The following is a 24,717-nucleotide window of genomic DNA, read 5'->3' as shown; positions in this document are numbered from 1 at the left end:
AATACTATTGCTCATGGGCCCCCATCTGATGTGTTCCTTCTATAATATTATTTAGTCAGGTAACATCTCCCCAATATAAACTATCAAATTAATAATAATTAACTTTTACAAAAGGATATTTACTTAGAAATCATAACAAGGACTGAAAAACAACATCATTTTTCCCCAAACTGGAAGAACACTTATCCCTTCTACATAACCACTTGCTCCTTAGTAAGTGACTATGTAGAGGCTATGTAGTGTTTATGTAACTGAGAGGGTAAGCACCTTGCCCAGTAATGTCTTCATACTTAAAAGTGGTAGCTATAATCCCATCCCTAGCTCAGGAGCAGCATGCTGCCTGGGCTGGGTAAGGAGTACTCACCAAGTACACTTTGAGGTATGAAATAGCCAATGAACAAGATGTTCCCCTTGCTTAGCCAAATTTGGTCCTTGCCGGATTGGATCAAGCAGACTGCTCAACAGAGATACTACACTGTTTCATCATTGGACTCCCATTTACTGCTGCCATAAACTGGGACTCTGATTATCAAAGGGACCTGGAATGACTCTGATGGATCTTCCAGTCTCACTAGTCACCTAGGCACTTCCATCTCAGGATAATCATATACCTAAGATCCAGAAAATAGAAACACAACAGGAACAGAGGCAAAATGCATCCACTGGCACATGGCGGGCAGATAGGAGACAAATGTAGCAAAAGCTACAACCCCTTCTCTCTCTAACACCACTCCCCAGAAGCTTGCAGCACTCTTTTTTCCTTCTCAAAATCAATCACAGAAAAGGAAGGAGAGATCACCCACTCAGACCTTTGTATGCACACTCATTTCCAGCTCAGCAGCCAATTAAAAGGCTTGTCATCCTCAGGAAAGAGCCACAGGATCCATTCATGTTCCTTTTTATAGAGGGAAAAACTTCTCCATTATGCATGCACAGAGTTACCAAGTCCTCCATGTTTGTTGGAAACAGGCAGGAAATATTGTGTGTGCTCTGAGAACTGGCCTCTCAACCATTAAAATGCTCATAGGCTCATGGGTCAAGAGCTGGATAAACCTCCAAAATATCAAATCCAATGCTTTCACTTTACAAATGAGGAAACTGAGGTCCGTGGAGGTCAAGTGACTTGTCAAAGGCCACAGATATAGTTAGGGCAGAAGTAGGATTGGAACCCAAGTTCTCTTATTCCAAAATCAGTTCTCTTTCCATTGTACCAGGTCCTGTTAAAAAAAAGGGGGGGCGGACTTGAAATGAAGCATCAGAACACAATTCTCCTATTTTTTTTTTACAAAGAGTTGAATTAGGAAAAGTTTTAAAACAAAGTCAAAGGGACATTTGCCACAACCATTCCAATAGAACACCTGTCCCTAGAGCCCCAAAAGAAAATCCTGAACTCTCCTTACCACTTGCCAAAGGAGGGGTATGCAACAGACCGAAGCTTCTAATGCATGCTTTAACTGTGCGAATGTAGGACAATCTAGGCTGGCTTCTTACATGCTCACCCACTAACCCCTGACCAGCATGTGTCCCTCTCTAAATAAAGCTTTTACCATACTATGTGGTCAGCCTCTCATGGGAGCAGAAACTGCATCTGTAACTCCCTTGAGAAGCTCAAGGCTGGGAAAGTGGATGGGAAGGAGAGATGTTCTCTCTTTCATGCTTGAGCACTGTCCCTTTTTTTATCTCTCCCAAAGGAGTTAGCAAAAGCCAAGCTGTGTAAAATATACACAGGTCTACAAGCTGTTGCTCTGTTTGGCCAGACTTCTCACAGCAACAACTTCTAGTTTAGGAGAAAGGGAAAGAAACAAGCTGTTTGTTCCCAGGATTGCAATAACAGAAACTTAAAATTACCTAGTCAACTCAATATGCAATTCAACAAGTGTTTATTAAATATCTACTCCATGCCAGGCAATATGCCAGGCACTGAAGACACAAAAGCAAAACAAAACAGATCGAGATGTTACAGCTTGTACACAGATAAAGAAATAGCTAATATGTCCAAAGTAAATAAAAACAATTTCATGGTGGAGACAGCCCTAATGACTTTCTGGATCAGAAAAGACTTTGTGAAAGAGGTAGCAACTGAACTAGTCTTTGAAAGGACCTAGGTATTCCAAGGGGCAGGAGTGATGAGAGTGAATATTCTCAGCAGTGGAAGGTAGAATCTCATAAATATGGAATGGCAAGTAGGTTAGGGCGACTGGAACATAATGTGAAGGGAAATAAAGTAAAATCAGACTGGAAAAACAGGGAAATTCAATTGCTTTCTTTTGCCTGCCTGATGGATTTCCTGAGGTAGTGGGCTGAAAAAACTATACCTTGATCTAATTGACTATGACTTAGGAAGAGAACTGTATTGAAGGGAAAGGAAATAGCATGATTGAGTGTTTACTATGTATAGGACATGTTAATAGGGACAAGACAAACAGCCTCTGCTTTCAAAAAGTTGAAAATCCAGCTGGAGGAAAAAGACACGCACATAAAATGATAACACTACAAGGTAGCATATGAGAAGTGCCAAATAAAGAACACAGACAATAAGTTCTATAGTAATTCAAAGGAGAAAGGGAATGTGGAGAATTGCACAGGGATGGTTTCATGGAGAAGACGACTTTAGTCTGGGTCTTGTTGAAAGAACAGAACTTAAGCATTTTAAAAGTATTGTTTAGACATATATACCAAAATATCTACATTTCTACTCTCTGTAGTAGCAAAGAACTAGAAACAAGGTAGATGCCCCTTGATTGGGGAGTGTCTATAAAAACTGTGAGAGATGAATAGAATGGAATGGTTCTGGACTGAAAAAAATGACAACAATGAAGAATACAGAGAGGTATAGGAAGACATATGGACTGATGAGAAGTAAAGAGAAGCAGGAAAACAGTATACTATACACAATGAATACAACACTATGAGTGGAAAGAACCAAAAAAAAAAAAACCCAGAACCTAAACTGAATACTATAATTATAATTATCAAGCCTAGACCTAAAGAAAAGAAGAATCAATTTGCATCCCTCTTTTCTTGGAAGAGGTGGAGGCCTCTGGGTGTGAATACTGCATATGCTGTAAGAGTCAGTTGATGTATTTATTTTTATGAATTACTCTCTCTCTCTCTCTCTCTCTCTCTCTCTCTCTCTCTCTCTCTCTTCCCCCTCTCCCTTCCTCCTCTCTGTCTCTCTCCTCTATATCTATCTCTTTCTCTTCCCTCCATATTTCTGTCTTTCCCTTTCTGTCTCTGTCTCTCTGTTTCTGTGCCTCTATCTGTGTGTGTGTGTCTGTCTGTCTGTCTGTCTCTGTCTGTGAGTGTGTGTGTCTCTCTCTTGCTGTAAATGGATAGCTCTCTGGAGAGTGAAAGGGAGAGGGTATAACAACGTTACTAGCAGCTGCTGTGGAGGTGAAAGACCAACAACAAGAGCACACAGGAGGGCTGCCAGCACAGGTTCTTTGATCTACTTTTCTAAGGAAAACAACTTTAAGGGGTTTACAATCTCACTTTAATCAAACATACATATATCATTCACTTAGTTCAGGGGGAAAAGCCAGCACCCTGAACTTCAGAGAGTATACAAACAGAAATTACAAGATACATTATTTAAACAGAGCAAACATACACAGAAATCAAAAGACAGGCCTCTAGCTGTCTAACCAGGGAATTACATAGTTACCAGAGAGAGAGGCACCAACATCTGGGTTTTCAAAGCCAGGCGGCTCCATCAGCTACCCAGAGTCTTGTCTGGCCAAATCACCAACAGTCTTCCAGTGAGTGTGCCCCCAAAGGTGAACCGCTAACCTTCCAGCACAGATACTCTGCTCAGGACCCTAAGGGCTCAGGGCCTACTTAGCATTTAGGGTATACAAAAGCTTTTCAATCACACTAGCACGACATCATATACATTATTTCCAATCAATGACTGCCCATCCCCTTAGTGCTGAAAAGCAGCCAAAACAGACAAAAGGCTCCCATTTTACCTGCCCCATTCAGACAAAAGCAAGACTCATTAAAGTCACTTGATGGCCTTAGCATTACAAAAGAGAAGAACTGCAAAAAAAAAAAAGTCTCACCCTAATTACCACAACAGAGTGGCATATTTGAAAATAAATGTGATAAGGAATCTCTTCAAGACAGTGAAATGGAAGGAAACAGTCTAGTAACCCCACAACTACTCAAGAAAGGGTTAAAAAAAAAAAAGATTACCAGACCAAGAAATGACCAAGACACCTAAGGAGAACCAGCTCAAGTTGACACAAAGTGGCAAACAGAAGCCTAAAGGCCCTATGCAAGGAATCCAGCCAGAGCTGCCCCAATTGCAGTGCACAGAAGCCTTCCAGCACAAAGACCAAGTGAGAGCCAGGGAAGCCTGCAGCCTACGACCATGTGCTGGAGTATTCTGGACCAGTGTCAAGTCAAGGACATGGGTCCTACATTTCTGTCACTCTGACCCCAAACTGGGGTCAGAAGGCTACAGTGCTAAGATGGAAGAGCTACCATCAGAGTATGCCCTGGATAATACCACTCTGGGGCAAACAACCTCTCCATTAGAATGCCACAGAGCAGGCCACCTACAGACCACCACTACTCTGCCGCATAAAAGCACAAAGAGCTTACTGGCACAGTGTGCTGGTTGGAGCTGCTCCTGGGGTCTTTGAAGAGCATAGTGCTAATTACCCATACCCTGGATAATACAGATCAGGACTAAAGAAGACCTCATCTCATCATTTGTTCCACAGAGTCAGGCCCTGACATTGAGTTTCAATTCAAGAAGTAAGACTGGAAAATTGGGTATAAACATAAATAAACACCATTGATAAAGAACTGTTATGGGACCAGGAAGGCTGAAGGCACAAATCTAAGGGGGTGGGGGTGGGGGAGAATAATTCATATCATTATCCAAAGAAAAGCACTAATTTTGATATAAAGTCTACTGGAATTCTTGGAAGAAATTAAGTAGGGGTTTTTAAATGATCACATAAATGAAATGAGAGCTCTAGAGAAAAAAATTGGAAGCAGAATAAAGAAAAGCCTTACTCAAATAACAGAGTCCTTTAAAATTTGATTGGACCAAGTCAAGATCAATAACTCCTCAAGACAACAAGCAATATTAAAACAAAATCCAAAGACTAAAAAATCATAAAAAGTAGAATGTCTCCTATAAAAAAAAACTGACCTAGAAAATAGGTTGATGAGTGACAATCTAAAAGCCTATTTGAAAATTTGACCACAAAAAAGCCTAGATACCATATTTTAATAAATCATGAATGAAAACTGACAAATTTATTAAAACCAAAGAGCAAAGGTAGAATAGAACGAAACTTCATTTAAAAAAAACAAAATGAAAATCCCCAAGAAGGCCAAAGCCAAAACACAGCAAACAGACAAAAAGGAAGAATTCAAGTAAGAAAAAGCTAGAGTCAGATAAAATACCACCCAGAAGTTGCCACTGCAAAGGAGAGGAGAGAACTTGAGATAAGATGTTTCAGAAGGCAAAAGCAAGACTTACAAACAACAGTAACCTAACTGGTAAAGTACAATCTTATATGGGGAAAATGAACCTTTAAAAAAAATAGTAGGGGTTTTCAAAGAAACAGTCAGAGCTGAGTAGGTACTTTGAGTTGCAAATACAAGGATCAAGATAAACATAGAAAGGTTTATGCACTTCAGCCATTGGAAAGGACTATATGATGATGAAGCATGGGGAAGAAGCAAGTGTTCCCTCAGAACCCTAATATCTTCAAGGATATAGAGGTAATATGACAAAGACCCTGGGAGCAGTTCTGTAACATTTTGATGACCTAAAGAGAAAAAACAAAGGAAAAAGAATGAAAAAGAAATATACTAGGAAAGAAGAAGGGTGGAAGAGAATGGAAGTTATTCTCATATAATTAAGGTACATGATAAGAAAAGGATATAAACATGGAGGAAGAAGTACAGGAGGTAGGCTTTACATGAACGTTACTTTCATTCAAATCAGACAAAGGATTTTATACACACACACACACACACATATATATATAAACATATACATACATACATATATGTGTGTATATATATGTGTGTATGTAGATAGATAAAGTGATAGATAGATAGATAGATAGATGAAGAGAGAGTTTTCACATAATCCTCTTCTTTCTGTTCTACTTTGTATATGAAAATATTCTTGTTTGGTATTCATTAAATTCATAACCAAAAAATTAAAAAAAGAAATTAAGGTGATTAAAAAAAGAAATGTGATACTCTTAATTTAAAAAAAACCTCTTTGTATAAGCAATTTGGGAGGTTTTGCCTATGATTACATTGGTATAGAAAAGCCCACTTGCCCAGTAAATAACTTAGCCAGAATCCTTTCTTTTGGGGTTTTTTTCTGGGTAATTAACAATCAATTTATTAATTATGGCTAGCAAATAATCAATAGATTAAGGTCAGTGGCTCTCAGAAACCAAAGACAATCCCCTGGAGAACATCTAATGTTTAAATACCCTTGGAAGAGTGGGTGCTCCCAACAGGTGGACATTAACTCTGATTGGTTAACAATGAGAAAATGAATATTACAATGAGAGGTGGGTTATTCTAATGAGGGTCTGGGGGAACAGGCCTTTGATCACTGTCAGTACTCTTAAATCATTCTGCCTCCAGCAGTTTATACAATAGAATCTGCCTCCACCCAGGCAATGAGCAATGAACAATGATGAGGTAAGAATTCTACCTAGATAAGGTGTCCTTTTCTCTTTTTTTTAATTATAAATTTATTTTTTAATTTTAGCTTAATACACTCAGTTCTACAAGTTTGTGGGTCCCAAAATTTCTCTCCCTCTCCCTCCTCCCAGCTCCTCAGCTCTCCCAGTTGCATGAGGTCCTTCCCAACATTGAAAATGTCTCACTGTCAGCTCCATCCTTCAAAAGGACTGGGCTGTGAATGAGAAAAGAGAAAGGGAAAAAAACCTAGATCTCCCCTCTCCCCCCGTATTAATTGGTTAATAATCATTTCAGTTCAAAACCAAGAAGGTGGTATGAACAATTCTTGAATAGTACTTAGCATAGTGCAAGGCATATAGTAGGCACTTATGTTTATTGACCAAATGACTCTTTTCCTCTCTATCACCCATCCCATTCTGCCAACCATATCACAACCACCCCTGCTTTCCTATTCTCTACCTTCAATTGGCTAACACAGCTTAATCTTAGCCCTGCCTGACCATCCTGGGAAGTAGCGTTGTGAGATGGCATGCTACTGGTATCAGCCACCACTACGCAACCTTTGGCTCAATAGCTGTGTCTTCCCTACCCTATGGCTGTCATAGAACATGTCCTGATCTCCACTCTTGGCTCAGTCTTAATGAGTCAGACTATGGCCAAAGGAGACAATGATTCCTCCCAACTTCTCTATTACATTGATGTTACACAGATGATCAATAGCCAATTTCCTAGACAAACAATAATAGTATTTATATAGTGCTTTAAGGTTTGCGAAGCACTTAATATATATTATCTCATTTGATCCTCACAGCTTTCCTGGAAGGTAGGTACCAGTGACTTGTCCAGGACCTAGGGCAGATTTGTACTCAGCTCTTCCTGTCTCCAGGTCTAGCACTCCATGCGCTGTGCCACCCAGCTCTATAAAGATGATCCCATTATGTGCAGCTTTACCAAATTTAACGTTCTTAGTGTCTGATTTGAGAGTTAATGAGTTTCCTGGCTTCAAAGTCTTCATGGAAGGATGTGTTTTCAAGGCATTTAGGGATCTGGAGAAGCAGCATTACAAAATGAAAAGACCATATCCAAGGGCATTAGTTCAAATCCTAGCTCTGCCATTTTCTACCCGCAGAACTCTGAGCAAGTTGCTTCAGCTTTCTGTGTCTCTGCTCCCTCATCTACAAAATGCAGGATTCAGACTAAATGATTTTTAAAATTTCTTCCAGTTTTAAAGCCTAAACTACTGTTAACTTCCTGTATGACCTTAGGGAAGTCACCTTTTCTGAGCCTAAGTTTTGGACTACATATACGCAAAGTTTCCTTCTACTTCTCAAGTCTTTGCTTTCTATAAATTGTTTTTTTGAAAAGAGTTTTACTCCAGATAGCAATGTTCACTTGTTATTAAAAAGATATTTCTAACAATCCATTTATTAAACTTTGTAGAATGTATTATAAGAAACTACATAGCTTCCATATTTAACTAGGATCATTGATTTAGAGCTAGAAAAGGACCTTAGAGGTTATTTAACCCAATCTCCACCCACCCACCAACATCTGCACCCACCCCTTGACAACTGAGGATATTAAGGCACCCAGTGATTGCCTGGCCCAAGGTCACATAGGGAGGGAGACAAAACCATATTTGGACCATAGGTCCAAAAATAACTCTAAAATCAGAACTCTTTCCATCATACTATAAATGGTTAAAGACTATGCTAACAGTCTAAGTATGGAAACTTTGTTTAGAGATCTGATTCCACGTTCTTGATAGTGACAATTATTTTCATTGATTGACTGAGGTCTGGGGTAATTTGGTTGGCTCAGGCTACTGCAGACTTGGCAGTACACTTGAGGCTTAGGTATATTAAAAAGGGCAGACAGGGTTTAGAGCATAACAGAGAGGGATGAGCATAGAGACCTAAAAGGACTTTGGTCCCAGGGTAATAAAGCCTCTGCATTGGCACAGCTTCCCAGAGTGCCACTCTCCCCCTAGTTCTGGAGATGGCCATGTTCTGCAGGAGCAGAACCTCTTGGACCATATTAGACCACCACTGCCTGGTGAATAATAAGAATTCTTGGGTGATGGGTTTCTAGTAGGAGATGAAGCTTATTTAAGGCTGTTTCATTTTATACTCCTGAATTCCATCGCACATTTCAGATCTCAAGAGTCTGATCAAATCAACTCTTTTTGAAAGCCAGTCAATGGAGATATTTGACCCTACCATATAGCCAAAATCCCAAGCAGGGTCTCCATTTTTATTTTATTTTATTTTATTTTATTTTGCAGGGGGGAAGGCAGGGCATTTGGGGTTAAGTGACTTGCCCAAGGTCACACAGCTAGTAAATGTGTCAAGTGTCTAAAGCTGGATTTGAATTCAGGTACCCCTGACTCCAGGGCCGGTGCTCTACTCACTGAGCCACCTAGCAGCACCACCCCCGTTTTTTTTTTTTAAATTCAGAGGCCAATATATTTATTATCATTGCCTCTCTCCAGGTTTAGCCCCCATGCTCCTCATCCCCCACCGCGCCCCTTCAGGCCTGCATTGCAGGGAGAGCCTTCTTTGCCTCCAGTTGCACCTTGGAAGCTGCAAAGGCAGTGCCGCCCCTCTGGAGCAGAATGATGTCCTTGTCTGTCAGTGGGGCCCCGCTGACGGGATCCACCATGTCCCTGCGGATCAGATGCTCCACACACTCCACGGCACCTGTCGGCCGCAGGACTGCGCACGCCATGCCCGGTGACCGCGCACATGTAGCGCTTCCTCCGGGTGACCAGCCCCGCCGGGCGGTCCGCGGGCGTGGTTTATAGCCATGAGGTCCGACAGGAGCAAGGATTTCACAGACATCGGCACCTCACGACCCGCGACGGCTTCTCTAGCTTGGCGGCCTTGGCTTCGGGGGTCAGGGGTGGGATCCAGAAACTGGGGAGCATCTCTGCCTTCTCCGGGTGTCAGCCCTCGGCCCCTGTTCGCGGGGCGAAGGGGTCGAGGGACCGGCTCACGATGGCCAACTCCTCCAAGAAGCCCCGGAGCCGGTCCCGGGTGGCCGCGCGGCCCAGTTGGCCCCGCCCCTGCTGGGCCCCGCTCTGCTCGTAGGCCTTGGCCTGCCGGGCCATCTCCCGCTTCTGGTGCTGGACATACTGGAGGATCGCGGAGCGCTCGTACAGGAAGCCTTCGGCGGTCACGATGGGATCACGGCAGGGCCGCAGTGACAGGCAGCAGCAGTCAAAGTCCTTGATGGCTTCTGAATCCTTTCTTTTTGTAATGGTAAAGGCCAATATGTAACTAACTACTTTAAATTCCATTTAGCGTAGTCAGTCAATAAGCATATATTAAGCACTTACTTTATCTTTATATTTCTTATCTTTATATTGATACTAGCAGTAATAGGGAGCCGCTGGAGTACATTGCTCAGGCGAGTGGTATGATCAAACTTACACTTTAGGAAAATCACTGTGGCAACCGAGTAGGGAATAGATTCGAGTAGAGGAAGACTTAAGGCAGAGAGAGCAATTAGAAGACTTTTTCAATAGTCCACACAAGAAGTGATGAAGGCCTGAACCAGTATGATGATTAAGTGAATATAGACAAGGGAGCACATATGAGAGATACAGAGGTAAAATTGACAAAATTTAGCAATGGATTGGATGTGGGAGATGCATGAAAGTGAAGTGTCAAGGATGTCACTGGGGTGTGAGACTAGATTACTAAGAGGATGTTAGTACTGGTGACAATAATAGAGAAGTTGGGAAAAGGGGAGGATTTTTGAGGAAAAAAGATGATTTCTGTTTTGGATATATTGAGTTTGAAATGCTTTTGCGACAACCAGTTTAAAACATCTAAAGACAGCTGGTGATTTAGGGCTGTAACAAAAAAAAAAGACTAGGATTCAATAAATAGATATTGGAAACATCTGTACAGAAATAATAACTGAACTATTGAGAGCTGATGACACCGCCGAGAGAGATAGTACAGCAGGAAAACAGTGAAGACTTAAGACAGAGAGTTGGGGTGTGCCCACAATCCCATAGGTACTTCATAAATGCTTGCTTTAAAGAGCCATGATTTCTTCAGTGCGAGCACCATCATTGATTGGAACACCTCTCTGATTTAATAGGTGAGCTTTAAGAGTGACTGTGGTAAAAAATTCCATCAGCCTCCAGCTAGAGTGTTGTACTTTTTCCATCCTTTGTTCTCAAAGAGGAACAATGACATCAGGAGGGTGATGTCTTGACTTGCGAGTGAATTGGATTCAAGTGAGGCGGAGCTGTGCAAAGTCATCAGCCTCCCTCTCTCCTCCAGCGTCATTGGAGTCCAGTGGCAAGACATAAATCAGAATAACTGGCCTTGGCCCAGGATGCAATGGGAGACCTCAGTCTTTTTAAGCTAAGGTCTTTCCCGGGTCTCAGCTTGTCTGAGGTAACACTCATTCAGTGATTAAAGGCTAGATAAGAATTGAGGCAAAAAATGGTCCAGTTTTTCTCCACTAAAGAATCAGTCTGGGAGGGGAAGACCCTCAGAGTGTCTGGCCAGAACAAAAACAGTTGCTATTTTAGCTCACTCTGAGCCATCAAAATCTAAACAATGAGCAAGTAAGGTTTGGGCTGGGACCTACTATGGCCAATCAGTGAAAGTCAGAGTGATTTGAGTTTAAAGGAATAGTCAAGTATCTCCATTTGAATCCCAATGGGCTTCATCAAAGCCTGGTGTTTCAGAGCTATTTTTCAAGAAGTTATAAAAGAAAACATGAGACAAAAAAGTTAATTGTCTCAGTTTTTTAAAAATAAAAACAATGATAGAATACGGAAGTAAGGAAGTTGGGAAGAAAAAAATCTAGCCCCCAAACCCCAAGTTATCTCATGAAGTATGAGAGATCAAAATTTATATTCCGTTGGACAGAGCACCCACATATAAGGAACATTCCACATTGACAGAGGGAAGAAGGAGAAAGGGAGGAGGAGAAGGGAGAGGAGGAGGGAGGGAGGGAGGAAGGAAGGAAGGAAGGAAGGAAGGAAGGAAGGAAGGAAAGAAAGAAAGAAAGAAAGAAAGAAAGAAAGAAAGAAAGAAAGAAAGAAAGAAAGAAAGAAAGGAAGAAATAGTATTGCCCAACTGGAACTGGCCAGTTGGTTCCCCAGGGGGTCAGTCGCTACCACTCAGAGATTACTGTTCATCTTTCATTCTAGAAGAGAATCAATGACACCAGAAAGGTGATGTCTTCACTTGCAAGTGAATTAGATTCAAGTGAGACAGAGCTGTGCAAAGTCATCAGCCTCACTCTCTCCTCCAGCGTCATTGGAGTCCAGTGGCAAGACATAAGTCAGGATGACTGGAGATAGCCTCCCTTTAAAGACTTAGGGATCTTTGCAAGGCAGACAGGACTTCAAAAAGGATAGTTACATGGATATTATAGAAAACAAGGTGGAGTAATTCAAGCAAAGTCACTAAATTCACTCCTATTGACCCAGTGCTCCCACTACTTGGCCTTATGGTGAAGAAGGTCAAAGACAAATGAAAGGTCTCAAACTTACCAAAATATTTATTATAACCCTTTTTGTGGTAGAAAAATGGAAGCAAAGTAGGTGCTTTCATTTGGTGAATGGTTGAATAAATTGTGAGATAGGAATATAAAGTGATATTATGGCACTGTAAGAAATAAGAATTTATCAGGAATTCACAGAGACCTCAAAGACTTATATAATGTGATATAAAGCAAAAAAAAAAATCAGGTGCAAGATAACAATATACACAATTACTCAGTGTGAATAAATGAAAATGACACTAAATGAAGTTGAACTCAAACTGATTGCAATGTGGTTCCAGAGAGCAGAAGACAAAATACACATTACTGTTCTCAGTTGAAAGGTTAGAGAGTATGGTTGTTGAATTTTGCATTTCTTGGTGCCTGCCAGTTTTGTTTAACTATTTTTCTTTATTTTGGGAGAGGCTTCAAAGCAGGGGGGAAGAGCATGTCATGAAATAACTGTGATATAAAAAACATCAGCAAAGCAGATTAATAACACAATCTTTTTTAACACAGAAAAGTAGCATTTATTGTTCCTTAAGCAGACCAAGGTAAGGCTACACTCAATGTTTCAAGCCCAATAATTATCTTTTCAAAATTATCTAAAGCCATAACATCTGCATCTTAAAAACATAGAAATTTGAATATGTCTATATATCTTAAACCTGAATAGAAGTAGTAACTGAAAACACTCACTGTAAAACCTTCAATACCTGTACAGGGTTGTTCTGTAAGCCTCTATTGCTGATTCTTGAGAGCTATGTATAAAATTTTCATTGTGAGCATTTACACTTCTGAAATTCACAAACACTACAAATCAGGGCTCAACTTATTGTTTTGTTGAATTCTACTCATAAGAAAATGATGGAGAAAATATTAATAATACAGATTAAACTTAAAAGTGTGTCATGCATATTTTCCCCCACCCAGAGAGCGAGTTGTTAAATATTTACCAACACACCACTGCCAATATCATGGGGTGAGAAAAGATTCTACCAGTATCTAATAAATAGATGCACAGTGGTGGGGAGCCAGGACAATGTAGAGTGACTGGTACATTTAGATCAAGTATTGTCTAGTGAACAAAAACAGACAACATAGATTTAAAAGTAGAAAAGGGGGAAAAATAGCTTGTTGGGTTGGCTAATCCAGGTTTGCATAACCTGACAAACATTGCTTACATGGGTAGGCAGCAGGGGTAAATTCATTCTGAATAGTCAAAAGCACGTATGAGGAAAGTCAATAACGAAGGTGAAATTTCATTTTTCCTAGACATTATTTACCTAGCCTTACCATGCACTCTCATTATTAGATCTGAATATATAGGGCTCATAGGGGTAAATCACAGGGATTGGATCTGTAATTTCATTGGCATAGGAAACTCCTGGGTAAGGAAATTCCTTTACCATTGAATGAATGAGTGAAGCATTTATTAAACATTTACTATGTCCAAAACACTATGCTAAAAAATGTAAATACAAACAGAAAAGTTAAGATGACAAACATGTATTATGATCTTATTCCATACCAGTCTCTGTGCTAAGCCCATGGGAATATAAATGTAAGCAGAAAAAAGAGTCCCTACCTTCAAGGAGCTTGCATTCTAATGGGGGAAGATAACCCACAAAAGGAAGCTGAAAAGCAGCTGGAGAAGGACAATGTGGGTGCAGGGCCATTATAACAGAAGTCTAGAAAAGTCCAGAGTTCATCCTGCAGAGAAATAGTTGACCTGAGCATCATCCTTAAAATGCAGATTCTGGGAGCAACTGCCCAACCAGAAGAAGAGGCAACAGGGGTGGAGGGTACTTTCAATTTGAGAAAATCCAGGGGAGAAATGAGATTCCAGGGTGAGGAGGTTTCTGTGGAATTGTCCAGGAATAAGCCCAGGAGAGTTGAACACAGCTTGAAGAACAAAGACAATCCCTGCCTCAAGGAGCTCTCATTCTAATGGAGGAGACAACACATATGGAAGGTTTCAGCTGCAAGTCAGATGGAAAGGTTTCATGGTCCTTAAGGTGCAGTGACAAAGCAGATGATATTTCTTCTATAATGTCATTTCCACTAATAAAATTGTATCAGTTTCTGATTTTGAACCATTTGACAGTGCCAAGGATTTTGACGGCAAGAGCTTCCTTTTCTGGATCTTTAGTAGCTACAGCTAAAGAACATGCATGAGCAGTTGCCAGGCTGCATCTCCACAGGGGCTGCTTTCCAAGATGATAGCTAAGGACACTGGCCTAGAAGTTTTGCTCTTCCCTAGGGCTCTTGGGTTCAGGGTCTTGGACCATCTCTTTCAAGGTTTGAGAGGAAATGAAATTCAAGAACATGACCAGTGAAGGTCAGCACCTTATGTGCAATTTACAACTTTAGAGATTATAAGTGTCACTAAGACTAGAGAGTTGCCTAGGGATTGTGCCTCACCAAACCCAGGTGAGCAGAGAACAACTTTAACATAAAATTCAAAGTCAAGAAATAGTCTGGAAAAAATGAGCTAACAAGAACAACAACAAAACAACAAAAAAAGAATTGGCTATAAAAAGATGCTGTGGTAGCAGGGAAGAACAAGACATAAACGCAGAAGACAACAATGTCGAAACAGCTATCCAAAAAAAGCCTCAAAGAAAAATGCCAACTTGATTCTACCCAACAAGAATTTCTGGATGAATTAAAGAAAAAGATACATGTGGAAGAGGTAAAAAATGGGGAAATAAATGAGAGCAATGAAAGAAAATTATTAAAAGAGAATTAATAGCTTTGTTTTTAAAAAGGTTAAAAAAGTAATGAAGAAAATAACACTGTGTTAACAGAATTGTCCAAATGGTAAAAGAGGAACAAAATCCACTGAACAGAAGAACTCCTTAAAAAGCAGAATTGGACAAATGAAAAATCAGTTACAAAAATTCATTGAATGAAAGTACGCCTTAAAAAGCAGAATTGGCTAAATGGAAAAAGAGGTACAAAATCTCATTGAAGAAAATAATTCCTGAAAAATTAGAATTGGACAAGTAGAAGCTAATGATTCCACAAGATACAATGAAACAATAACACAAAGTCAAAGGAATAAAAACATAGAAGAAAATGTGAAATATCTCATTGGAAAAATAATTGACTTAAAATATATTGAGGAAAAATAATTTAAGAATTATTAGACTACCTGAACGTCCTGATCAAAGAAAGAGCCTAGATATCATGTTTCAAGAAATTATCAAGGAAATCTGCCTGGATAGCTTAGATCCAGAGGATAAAATAGAAATTGAAAGAACTCACCAATCTCTTCCTGAAAGAGAAAAATTAAAACTCCCAGGAAATATTATAGCCAAATTCCAGAGCTCCTCAGTCAAGGGGAAAATACTTCAAGCAGCCAGGAAGAAACAATTCAAATATCATGGAGCTACAGTCAGGATCACACAAGATTTAGTGGCTTCCATATTGAAAGAGTAGAGGCCTTGAAATATGCTATTCCAGAAGGCAAAGGAGCCAGAATTACAACCAAGAATAATATGTCTATCAAAACTGAGTGCAATTCTTGGGTGGGGGGTGGGGAGTGGGGAGAGGGAATGGACATTTAATAAGATAGGGAGCTTTCAAGCATTTTTGATAAAAGGACCAAAACTGAATAGAAAAACTAATATTCAAATATGAGATTAAAGGGAAGCATAAAAAAATAAACATGAAAGAGTCATTATAAGGGACTTAATAAGGTTACCCTGTTTTCATTCTTGTGCAAGAAGACAATACATGAAACTCCTGAGAACTTTATCATTATTAGAGCAGTTAAAAGGATGTTTACATGGACAGAAAACATAGCATGAGTCAATTATGTTGGAATGATCTCCAAAAAAAGGCAAGGTGTGAGAAAGAGAGATACACTGGAAGGAGAAGGAAGGGAGAGGCAGAGTGGAGAAAATTTTCTCTCATAAAAAGAAGCATACAAAGAAGGGCTATTACAATGGAAGGGACAATGGAGTGGGAAAATAGAGAGCAATGCTTGAATCACACTTTCGTTAAAACTGGTTCAAAGAGGGAAGAATGTATACACACATAAGAAATATATTCAGGATGAAAAAAATGCTATCCACTTCTGGAGGGAGAACTGATGAACTCTGAGTGCAAACTGAAATATAATTTCCTCACTTTGTTATTTTTCTTGATTTTAAAAGAAATGGCTAATATGGAAATATGTTTTGCGTGATTTCGCATGTATAATTGATACCACACTACTTGCCTTCTAAGTAGGTAGAGAATAAGGTGGGAAGGAGAGAATTTAGAAATTTAAAATTTAAATTTAAAATTTATAAAGAAAAGAATGTTTAAAATAAATAATATTTTTTTTTAAAGAAAGGATGACCAGATATTGTGCATTGGAAACTTTAATTTGAAAATATATTTTAGTGGAAAGAATACTCAATTGAGAGTCTAAAGACATGAACTCTCATTTCTACAGTGGATACAACTTTTAAAATGTCCTTTAGTCTCTCATTATTTTTATTTCCTTGTCTGTCAAATGGAGATCGTATTTGCTCACCTTGTGATGAGTCCGAATTTGTAATGTCCTTTAAGTCTAAGGTATCTTGTGGCAGTGATTCTTAAATCAATTCAGAGATCAAAGGGATGAATATTAAAAAGAAAAAAACTTAGACAATAGTCTTTACTGGAGAGTCCTTTTTCCAATTCTCAGACTCCTTGTTTAGGAATTTAAGTTTATGCAAAATTCTCCCAGGAAAGTATTTAACATAGATATTGGCCATCTTCATTCTATTTTACTTTCAAAAGGCTCCAAAGAACTCCCAGGAGAGCCTGTAAACCAATAGCTGGCAACACAAAGGATGTAATTGAGGTTGGCATTGACGGATTTTTTTTTCTTTTGCCGTCATTAGCAAACAATATTTCCTAGTCTTTGTTTCACTCTTCGTTGGCTAGGGGTTTTACTTCCCAGCTTCACAGATAGGTGATGAGTTACCAGAGATAATCAAATGATTTTGATAAGTTATTTCATCTCCCTGTCACATAGTGGGCATTTAATAAATGTTTGTTGATTGATTGTGCCAGGTAGAAAGAAGTGTTCATAGGGCTTGGCAGTTCTTACCTCTCTAGTTGGTTATCATTTGATCTATAAAGATTCATCTAGAATCTTGAATGAGTTCAGCATTTTGCTAGGTGATAAACCAGAAGTATAAGACACTTATGTGTCCTTGCCTCAGGGAGCTTTGAATCTAGTTGGAAAGATAAAAAATAATATGCAGGAAATGAACTTTTAACCTGTACCTGTGATTTCATTGCTACAGACAACTTTTAACTGAAGAAACTCCCTCTATCAATGAAGTCCAGCACTCTGGCACCTTCTCTTCAATTTATAATCTTAGAGAGTTGCCTAGAGGTTTAAAGTGAGTCACATAGGGTCAAAAAGCCTGTTTGGTATATTTCAGAGGCAGAATTTGAACCCAGATCTTTTTGATTTTGAAGCCAGACCAATCCATTATACTGCTTTGCTACATGAAATGATGGAAGATAATATAGCTTGAGTGTAAAATTGTGTGATACTGACAGGCAGCACAACAAAAAAAAAAAAACAGAGGGGAACCCCTCTGGTTTTAAAGTCAGAGGAACTGGATTTGAATCCCTGCCATTGAATAGCTATGTGCCATATGCAAATAGTTTCCTTTCTCAGGGGCTCTTCTTTGGTAAAATCAAGCAGTTTCTACTTCATAAGATTATTGTGAAAAGCAAATAAGATAATACATGAAAGATGCTTTATAAATCTGAAGACACTTTAGATTAACTGTCAGTTATTATTGTAGGAGGTCAGAGAACATCAATTACAAAGGAAGGAAGGGAATTCTGGAGATCTAAGATGCTGCTCCAAAGGGTGCCATCATTTTCCTGTCAGGTAAATGTGTTAGTGGCAGTTTGGTGGCACAGTGGATAGAGTACAGAGCCTGGAATCAGGAAGACCTGAGTTCAAATCTACCCTCAGACACTTACTAGCTACCTGACCCTGGGCAAGTCATTTAACCCCATTTGCCTCAGTTTCCTCATTTGTAAAATGAGTTAGAGAAGGAAATGGTGGACTACTCCATATCTTTCCCAAGAAAACAGCAAATAGCATCACAAAGATTTGGACACTACTGAAATGACTGAACAACAATATAGAACATATGTGTAAGAATATAATTACATATCAAGACTTAAGCTTTCCTTCAAAAGGATAGACTCTAGTGACTAATTTTACACAAAATTAATGGCATGAAACTGAAGGTGAGCCTTGGCCTCCATGTTCAGAAATAATTGGTTGCTTTTCCAATTTGAAGTCATTTTTTCCACAATCCATATTTGGAATAAAGAAGAAAAAGAGAAGGAAAAAAAAAGCTAATGTGACCTTGATTTTCATTAAGAAAGGCCTCACTTCGAGGTCATAGGCCATCTGTGCTCTGTCTTCTACTTCATGTAGAATATTATGTGCAATTTTGGGCACCACAGTTTAAGAACATTGATGTGCTGAGGGGTCCAGAGGAGGGAAATCAGAAGAGTGAAGGGCCTTGAGTCCTTGTTATATGAGGTTCAATTAAAGTATCTGGAGCAGATTTGGTGGGGAAACAGAGGCAGCAGATAACTGTTTTTAATTATTTGAAGATTTGTCACATATAAAAGGGTTATTCTTGTCCTGTTTGACCCAAAGGCCAGAACCAGGAACAATGAGTAGAAACTGCAAAGGGGGCAATTTTAGCCTTAATATCAGAAGAAGAGAAAAAAAACACTTTTAATAATTAAAGCTGTCTGAATATGGAATGACCTACCTTGGAAGGTGATGGGTTCCCCCTTCTTAGATTCCCTTAAGTAGAAGTTGGGTGGGCTCTTGTTGATCATATTATAGGGGACTTTCTTTTAAGTAAAGGTTAGACTAGATTTCTAACCCTAGGTGGCTGACTTCCCTTCCATCTCTCGAATCCTGTGATTCTGTGAAAAAGGCCATTTCTGTTAAGAGAGCACATGTGTCATATGGAATTTCCTAATATCTGCTGGACAGAGAAATCAGTCTTTAAAAAGCCCATCCATCCTCTGTGCTTCAGACACAATGGCTTTATTTGAAAAGGCTATAACACATAAACAATTCTCTCACTCTCTCACACACCACGGAGATACTAACATATTTATATAAACTTTTCCAAGTCATTTTTCAAAATTAGCTTTAAGGCTTCCTAAGAATCTCTCATCAAGCACACATTGCCTTCTCTTTCATCATTGTACCATCTCTAGTGACTCTCCGCATTTCCAGTAAATACACAAATGTCAACCTAAGAACAGTTGTCCCAAATGGGTTATTACTTTGGATGAATTATTTTATGTTTTTTCCCCTTGTTTGTGCAGACTTTAATACATATTCTCTCTGCTGGTTTCATTCTCTCCAATGTCCATGGGGCCATAACGGAAAACTGTTTGCAATCTACACTATGTGAAGACAATCATAGTTCCCAAGAGGGAGCATTAGACTAGGAGACAGGCTATCTAGGCTGCCTCTGACTCTGCTTTTGCCTTGCCCTACTGCCTTGAGCAATTGGCCTCATGCCTCTGAACCTCAGTTTCCTCATCTATAAAATGGAAAACTAATTCTCTTCTCTAGGCTTTCCTCATGGAGATACTGTGGAATTTGGATATGTAAAATAATCATCCATAAAATCTTCTGAAGTCCTCAGAGTCATGCATGCATAATTTTAACCAATTATTGGTATTTCTTCTGAAAAACTCAAGAGGTTTTAAAGATATTACATAATTCATCCTTCCAAACTCTTTTTTTTGGGGGGGGAAGATGAAGCAATGATGTTAGACACTGATTTTGCCTTATGCACCAGGAGGGGCTATTCCTCTCAGCCTTAGAGGAGAAAAGACATTCTTTCTGCCATGCTCCCTCCTATATCTTGGGAGATCACCTTGGGAGCTTAAGAGACAATGGTATTAAAGTGAAGAGTCAAAAGACCTAGATTCTGGTTTCTCTTCTGCCCTTGCTTGTGTGATATTTACAACTAATCTAACCTCTCTAGGCATCAATTTCCTCGTGTAAAAAATAGGCCTTAGGTTATATTAGATTAATCATTCTTTAAAGCCCTTCCTTGCCCTATGTCAGGCACTGTGCTAAATCCTGGGAATAAAAATATAAGCTAAAAGAAGCTCTCTTAAGGAGCTTACCTTATGATAGAGGCAGAGGTGGGATTCAACCAGTTAGCTTTGGTTCAGGAGAACCGATACCTAATTTTATGTTGAGTTCCTGAGTCTAGTTGTTTAAATGGCACTTGTAATCAGGGTTCTCTCTAAGGTGGGTGCAAATTGACATTCCTTACTCATTTTTAACCTTTATCTGTGCAATAGCGTTTTCTAAGTGTCTGTAGTAATGTTCAATTTTTTTTGCCTTTTCTTTAAAAAATGTTTTTGATTTTAATTTTTTCCTGGAGTACAGGTTTGAATGAAATATATTCACTCAATAAATAGAATAGCTTCATTACCTTCCCCGTCACATCCACTCCCAGCCCAGAGGATGTGATCTCTGCACTGGTAAGTGGGACCAGAAACTGTCAGCCAAAGGGGCAGTGGGGACACCAGGAGCAGGGCAACTCAAGGTCTGCATCCATGGCTTGGAAAGAGTCCTGCAGGCAGCCCTAGGCTATTTCTTTAGCACCAGCCTGTCGGGTTTCTCATGTGCCCCTCTGGTATCAGGCTCCCCTGGAGGCCCATGACCCACACTTGGAAGACAAAGCTGTCCTGATGGAAAAGCTCAAGGGTCTCAACCTGAATGTTGCAGATACTTCTCTGTTCTTGCCTGGCAGCCCTCCCAGTGACCATCTCACTGCTCTGTCCAAGAGGACTCTGCTAGGGACGCTTTAACCCCCGGCAGCCCCCATTGGCAGGGGCTTCTGGGCAGACACTCTCACCCCTTATCCACTCAGTCCCTTAGCCTCTAGGTAGCTGGTGGTCCCTGGGAAGCTCTCCTGTCACTTTCCCTCTATGAGCCCTGGCTGTGGACATGGACAGTGAGTCTGGGCCCAAGCAGAAAGTCGCTGTAAATGCCCACACAACAGCTGAAGCTAGGGCTGTAGACCGTGACCCATAGGCCTCGACTCTTACTTTCCAAGGGAGCCCCAGGAGTGATTCCATGATATGCTGACCAGTACTCGAGGAAGCTGCAAGGCAAGCCCTGACCTTCGAAGTGCGGGGTAAGCCCAGAGCCAGCGGGATGAAATCTACAATCATTTGATTGGCTTACTCATCACTGGAACCAGAGGCTCAGAATGGCTCAGACACAGCCCTAGGAGGCTGACACTTTCTCCGTGCTGTCTGTTCTCATCTCATGACTGTGGAAATAAGGACTCGGGCTTCTCTAAGTGCTTTGCCCATTATCATTCAAAGTCTATTTTGGCCACTGGCTGGAAAGAAATAAAAAAACTGCATTTATATATAAAAATGCAAGGTGGGGTGGGGGCCCTGGATTTTCCCTCTTCTGTCTCTAAACCGCTTCTGTCCAGCCTCACTTGTGTTCGGAGAGGCCCGTCGTCTGCAGCAGCGTACGAGGCCCCGCTCAGCTGATACCCCTAGGCCCCCACGGGGTCTCCTAACTCTTCCTCCTGGGCCGAGGAGCTGAAAGCGGGGCCTTTGCAGATCTTCAGGTGCCGCGTGAGATGATATTTGGTCTCTCGTGAGAGTTGAGTTGCTTCTAGTGATTCGTCCTCAAGAACAGCTTCTCGCACTTGGGACACTTGATCTGCTGCTCTCTGCGGGAGCACAAAGGAGAAAGCCTAATTTTGGACGCGACATTGGGCCAACCCTGACCCCTACGCATCCAGGCACCCCCAGCAGAGTGGCAGAACCGGCAGAGCCCTGTGCCTAGAGCCGAGACCTGGGCTAGAATCCCACACGGCCAATGGACTGAGCGATTGTGGGCCGGTCACTGCCCCCTTCACAGGGCTGTGCTGAAGGAAGTGCTCTTACAAATGTGATCAAGTCCTGATCCACAAAGAGCCACAGATTACGGAGGCTGTGAAGGGTCGGACCTCTCCGCTTTTACAAGGAGCTGAAGGGCAGCTCCCTAGTGTCCCCAGTGTCCCCGTCCTGACATACGTACTGTGTGTAGGTGAGCACATGCTCACAGCGTTTTCTGAGCATGAGAAAATTTTTTGATCTTTTCCCCTTTCCATCAACCCTTCTCCTCTCTGCCTTGCCCTCCCAACCTCTCCTCCTGGTAGCTCTTGGCTTCTGATTGGTCCAGTAACTTGAGGCATCTCATGATCCCAGGTGCACAGGCTCTCATTGGCTGAGCCCAGGTCTTTGCGGGGTGGCACTTTGGGAGGGCTGTTCCCTGACTTGTGTCCTGGGGCAGCAGTGCTTCGAGCATTTCAGACTGCGCTGTCACATCCACCTTGGATGCTTGGAGTGGGGAGGAGATTGATTCCTATGGCCGACTGATGGGGGCGGTTTGGTCTTGGCAACTGTGGGTCAAGGTTCAGAGGAGGCACAAGTATCATTGTTTTCCACCCACTCCGCTCTTACTTCTGGTCCCTTTGCCAAGCCGCTGGGTGGAGTGGCTGAAAGGCTGCTCTGCCTTGCTTTCCTCCTTCTCCTCCTCGTCCTCCTCGTTCTCCTCCTCGTCCTCCTCGTCCTCCTCCTTCTCCTCCTCTTCCTGCCCCCCGCCCCAAGAAGGCTTTCAGATAGGTGTCAAACAACTCTGAGCTCAATAGATCGCTTAAAAATTGGTGAATCGGTGAAATGTGTTGTGGAATTTTTAAGGCTAATGGTAAAAAGTTGTCAGGCTTAACTTTCTGGTTTGGTTTACAATTAGTGAGGGAAAAGATGCCACCACACTTAGCACACACACACACACCCTCCCATCTAAGTAGGCTCTTTTCAATACAAATAGCCTACTTTCTCCCCTTCTTTAAGAATCTCGGGCAGGGCTATTTACAGGAGTTAAATCAACAACTAGATATTAAGATATTTGTTGTGTGTCCAGGATTGTTGGGGATACAGAAATAGAAAATAATCCCTTACGTCAAGAAGTTAAGATTCTAGTTAGTAGAGACTAGACAATGGTACCAACAAGGAGGTGAATAAAAGATAGTCTATAATCCAGTGCTAAGTAGTTAGGGAGGGAACAATGTCGCATTTTCAAACAGGGCTAGGGTATGACTTTGAATGAGGCATTTCACTTATCCAGACTTCAGTTTCTTATCTGAATAATATGGGAATTGGAGCTGATGATCAAAGAGGTTCCTTCCAGCTCTAAATCTCTGATCCCATGATGGTAATGACAGTTTAGGTAGGTTGGCTCATTTAGCAGTTTGCAGGATGAATTGGAGGGAAAGAGGTGGGAGAAAAAACTGGCCTGGGAGACTAATTAGGAGAGAGCTTTACTTCTATCTGTGATGGAGAATGGCTCAGGCATCTGCTTCTGGTGGGACTTGTATGCTTTTTGTTATATTCTCAAGGCATCCAGATTTGTTAGCCACTGAGGTACCTACTAATTCTGAAATTCTGTGAAGTGTCAGAGCCCAGATGATGTCAAATATAGGGTGAGCAAAAATAAAAACCTGAGATCTGCTCCCTACTCATATGGTTAGTGACCTATGCATGATTTGGACTGAGGTTGTCCAGTATTTAATAAATGCTTACTAAGCGACTGATTCCCAAAAACAAAAAAGAGGTCATTAGGGCAGAGAACTGGTTGTTAAATTATTTGAATCCCACCACTGGATAGAGGAACACAGCTCATAGCAGAAGAGGAGTAGGGAAGACATCCATGGGGAAGAAAGGTATTAAAAGTCTATAGAGTCAGGTGCAGAGCCAGCTTAGAAGAGAGCATGATGGGCCTGGGTGCTTCTGTAAATGGAAGCTCTGGGAAAGAATTCAGTAGCTGGAGAAGAGGCCTTACCTACCTCCCAAACTTTTTGTGAGGGTCAAGTTAGATAATGCAAATGAAAGCACTCTAGAAAATATCAAGTGGTTTTTGTAATAGCAAAGGACTCAAAACAAGCAAATTCCTATCACTAAACAAATTGTGTAATAAGATAGGAGTAGGAAGACAGTATTGTTGAGCTTTAAGAAATGATAAATAAGAAGGATACAGAGAAGCATGGGGGGATGAATTGAACTGACTCCAAGTGAAGTAATCAGAATCAGGAAAATAATACTTGTGATGGCTATAACAATGACAACTGCTACAAACTTATAATGATCATACTGTGTCCCCAGAAAAAGAGAAGGTAAATCTCCCTCCTTTCTCTGCAGAGATGACGACCTGTGGGTGTGAAACATTATGTATTCTGTCAAACTCAATTGATATGTTGATTAATTTTGCTAAAAAAAATCTTTACCCCCTTTTTCTCTTTTTATTTTTGGCATAATACATGGCTTGTGAGGGAGGGAAAGAAGTATTTTTGGAAATTAAGGTAATATAACAACAAAGAATATTAGTTTTTAGAGAATGAAGTACAATATAAACAAATTAGTATTACTACTGCTATTACTATTTAT

The 24,717-nt window shown here is 40.7% G+C and overlaps 1 pseudogene; it reads right to left on the bottom strand.

Moving 5' to 3' along the window:
- Positions 1 to 9,219: 9,219 nt before the first annotated feature.
- LOC118846858 lies at positions 9,220 to 9,988 on the bottom strand (annotated as a pseudogene).
- Positions 9,989 to 24,717: the final 14,729 nt, after the last annotated feature.

Source organism: Trichosurus vulpecula, chromosome 4 (assembly GCF_011100635.1).
Source record: "Trichosurus vulpecula isolate mTriVul1 chromosome 4, mTriVul1.pri, whole genome shotgun sequence".
NCBI lineage: Eukaryota > Metazoa > Chordata > Mammalia > Diprotodontia > Phalangeridae > Trichosurus > Trichosurus vulpecula.
The sequence above is the reverse complement of the archived record's forward strand: the minus strand, read 5'-3'. Positions and strand labels throughout refer to the sequence as shown.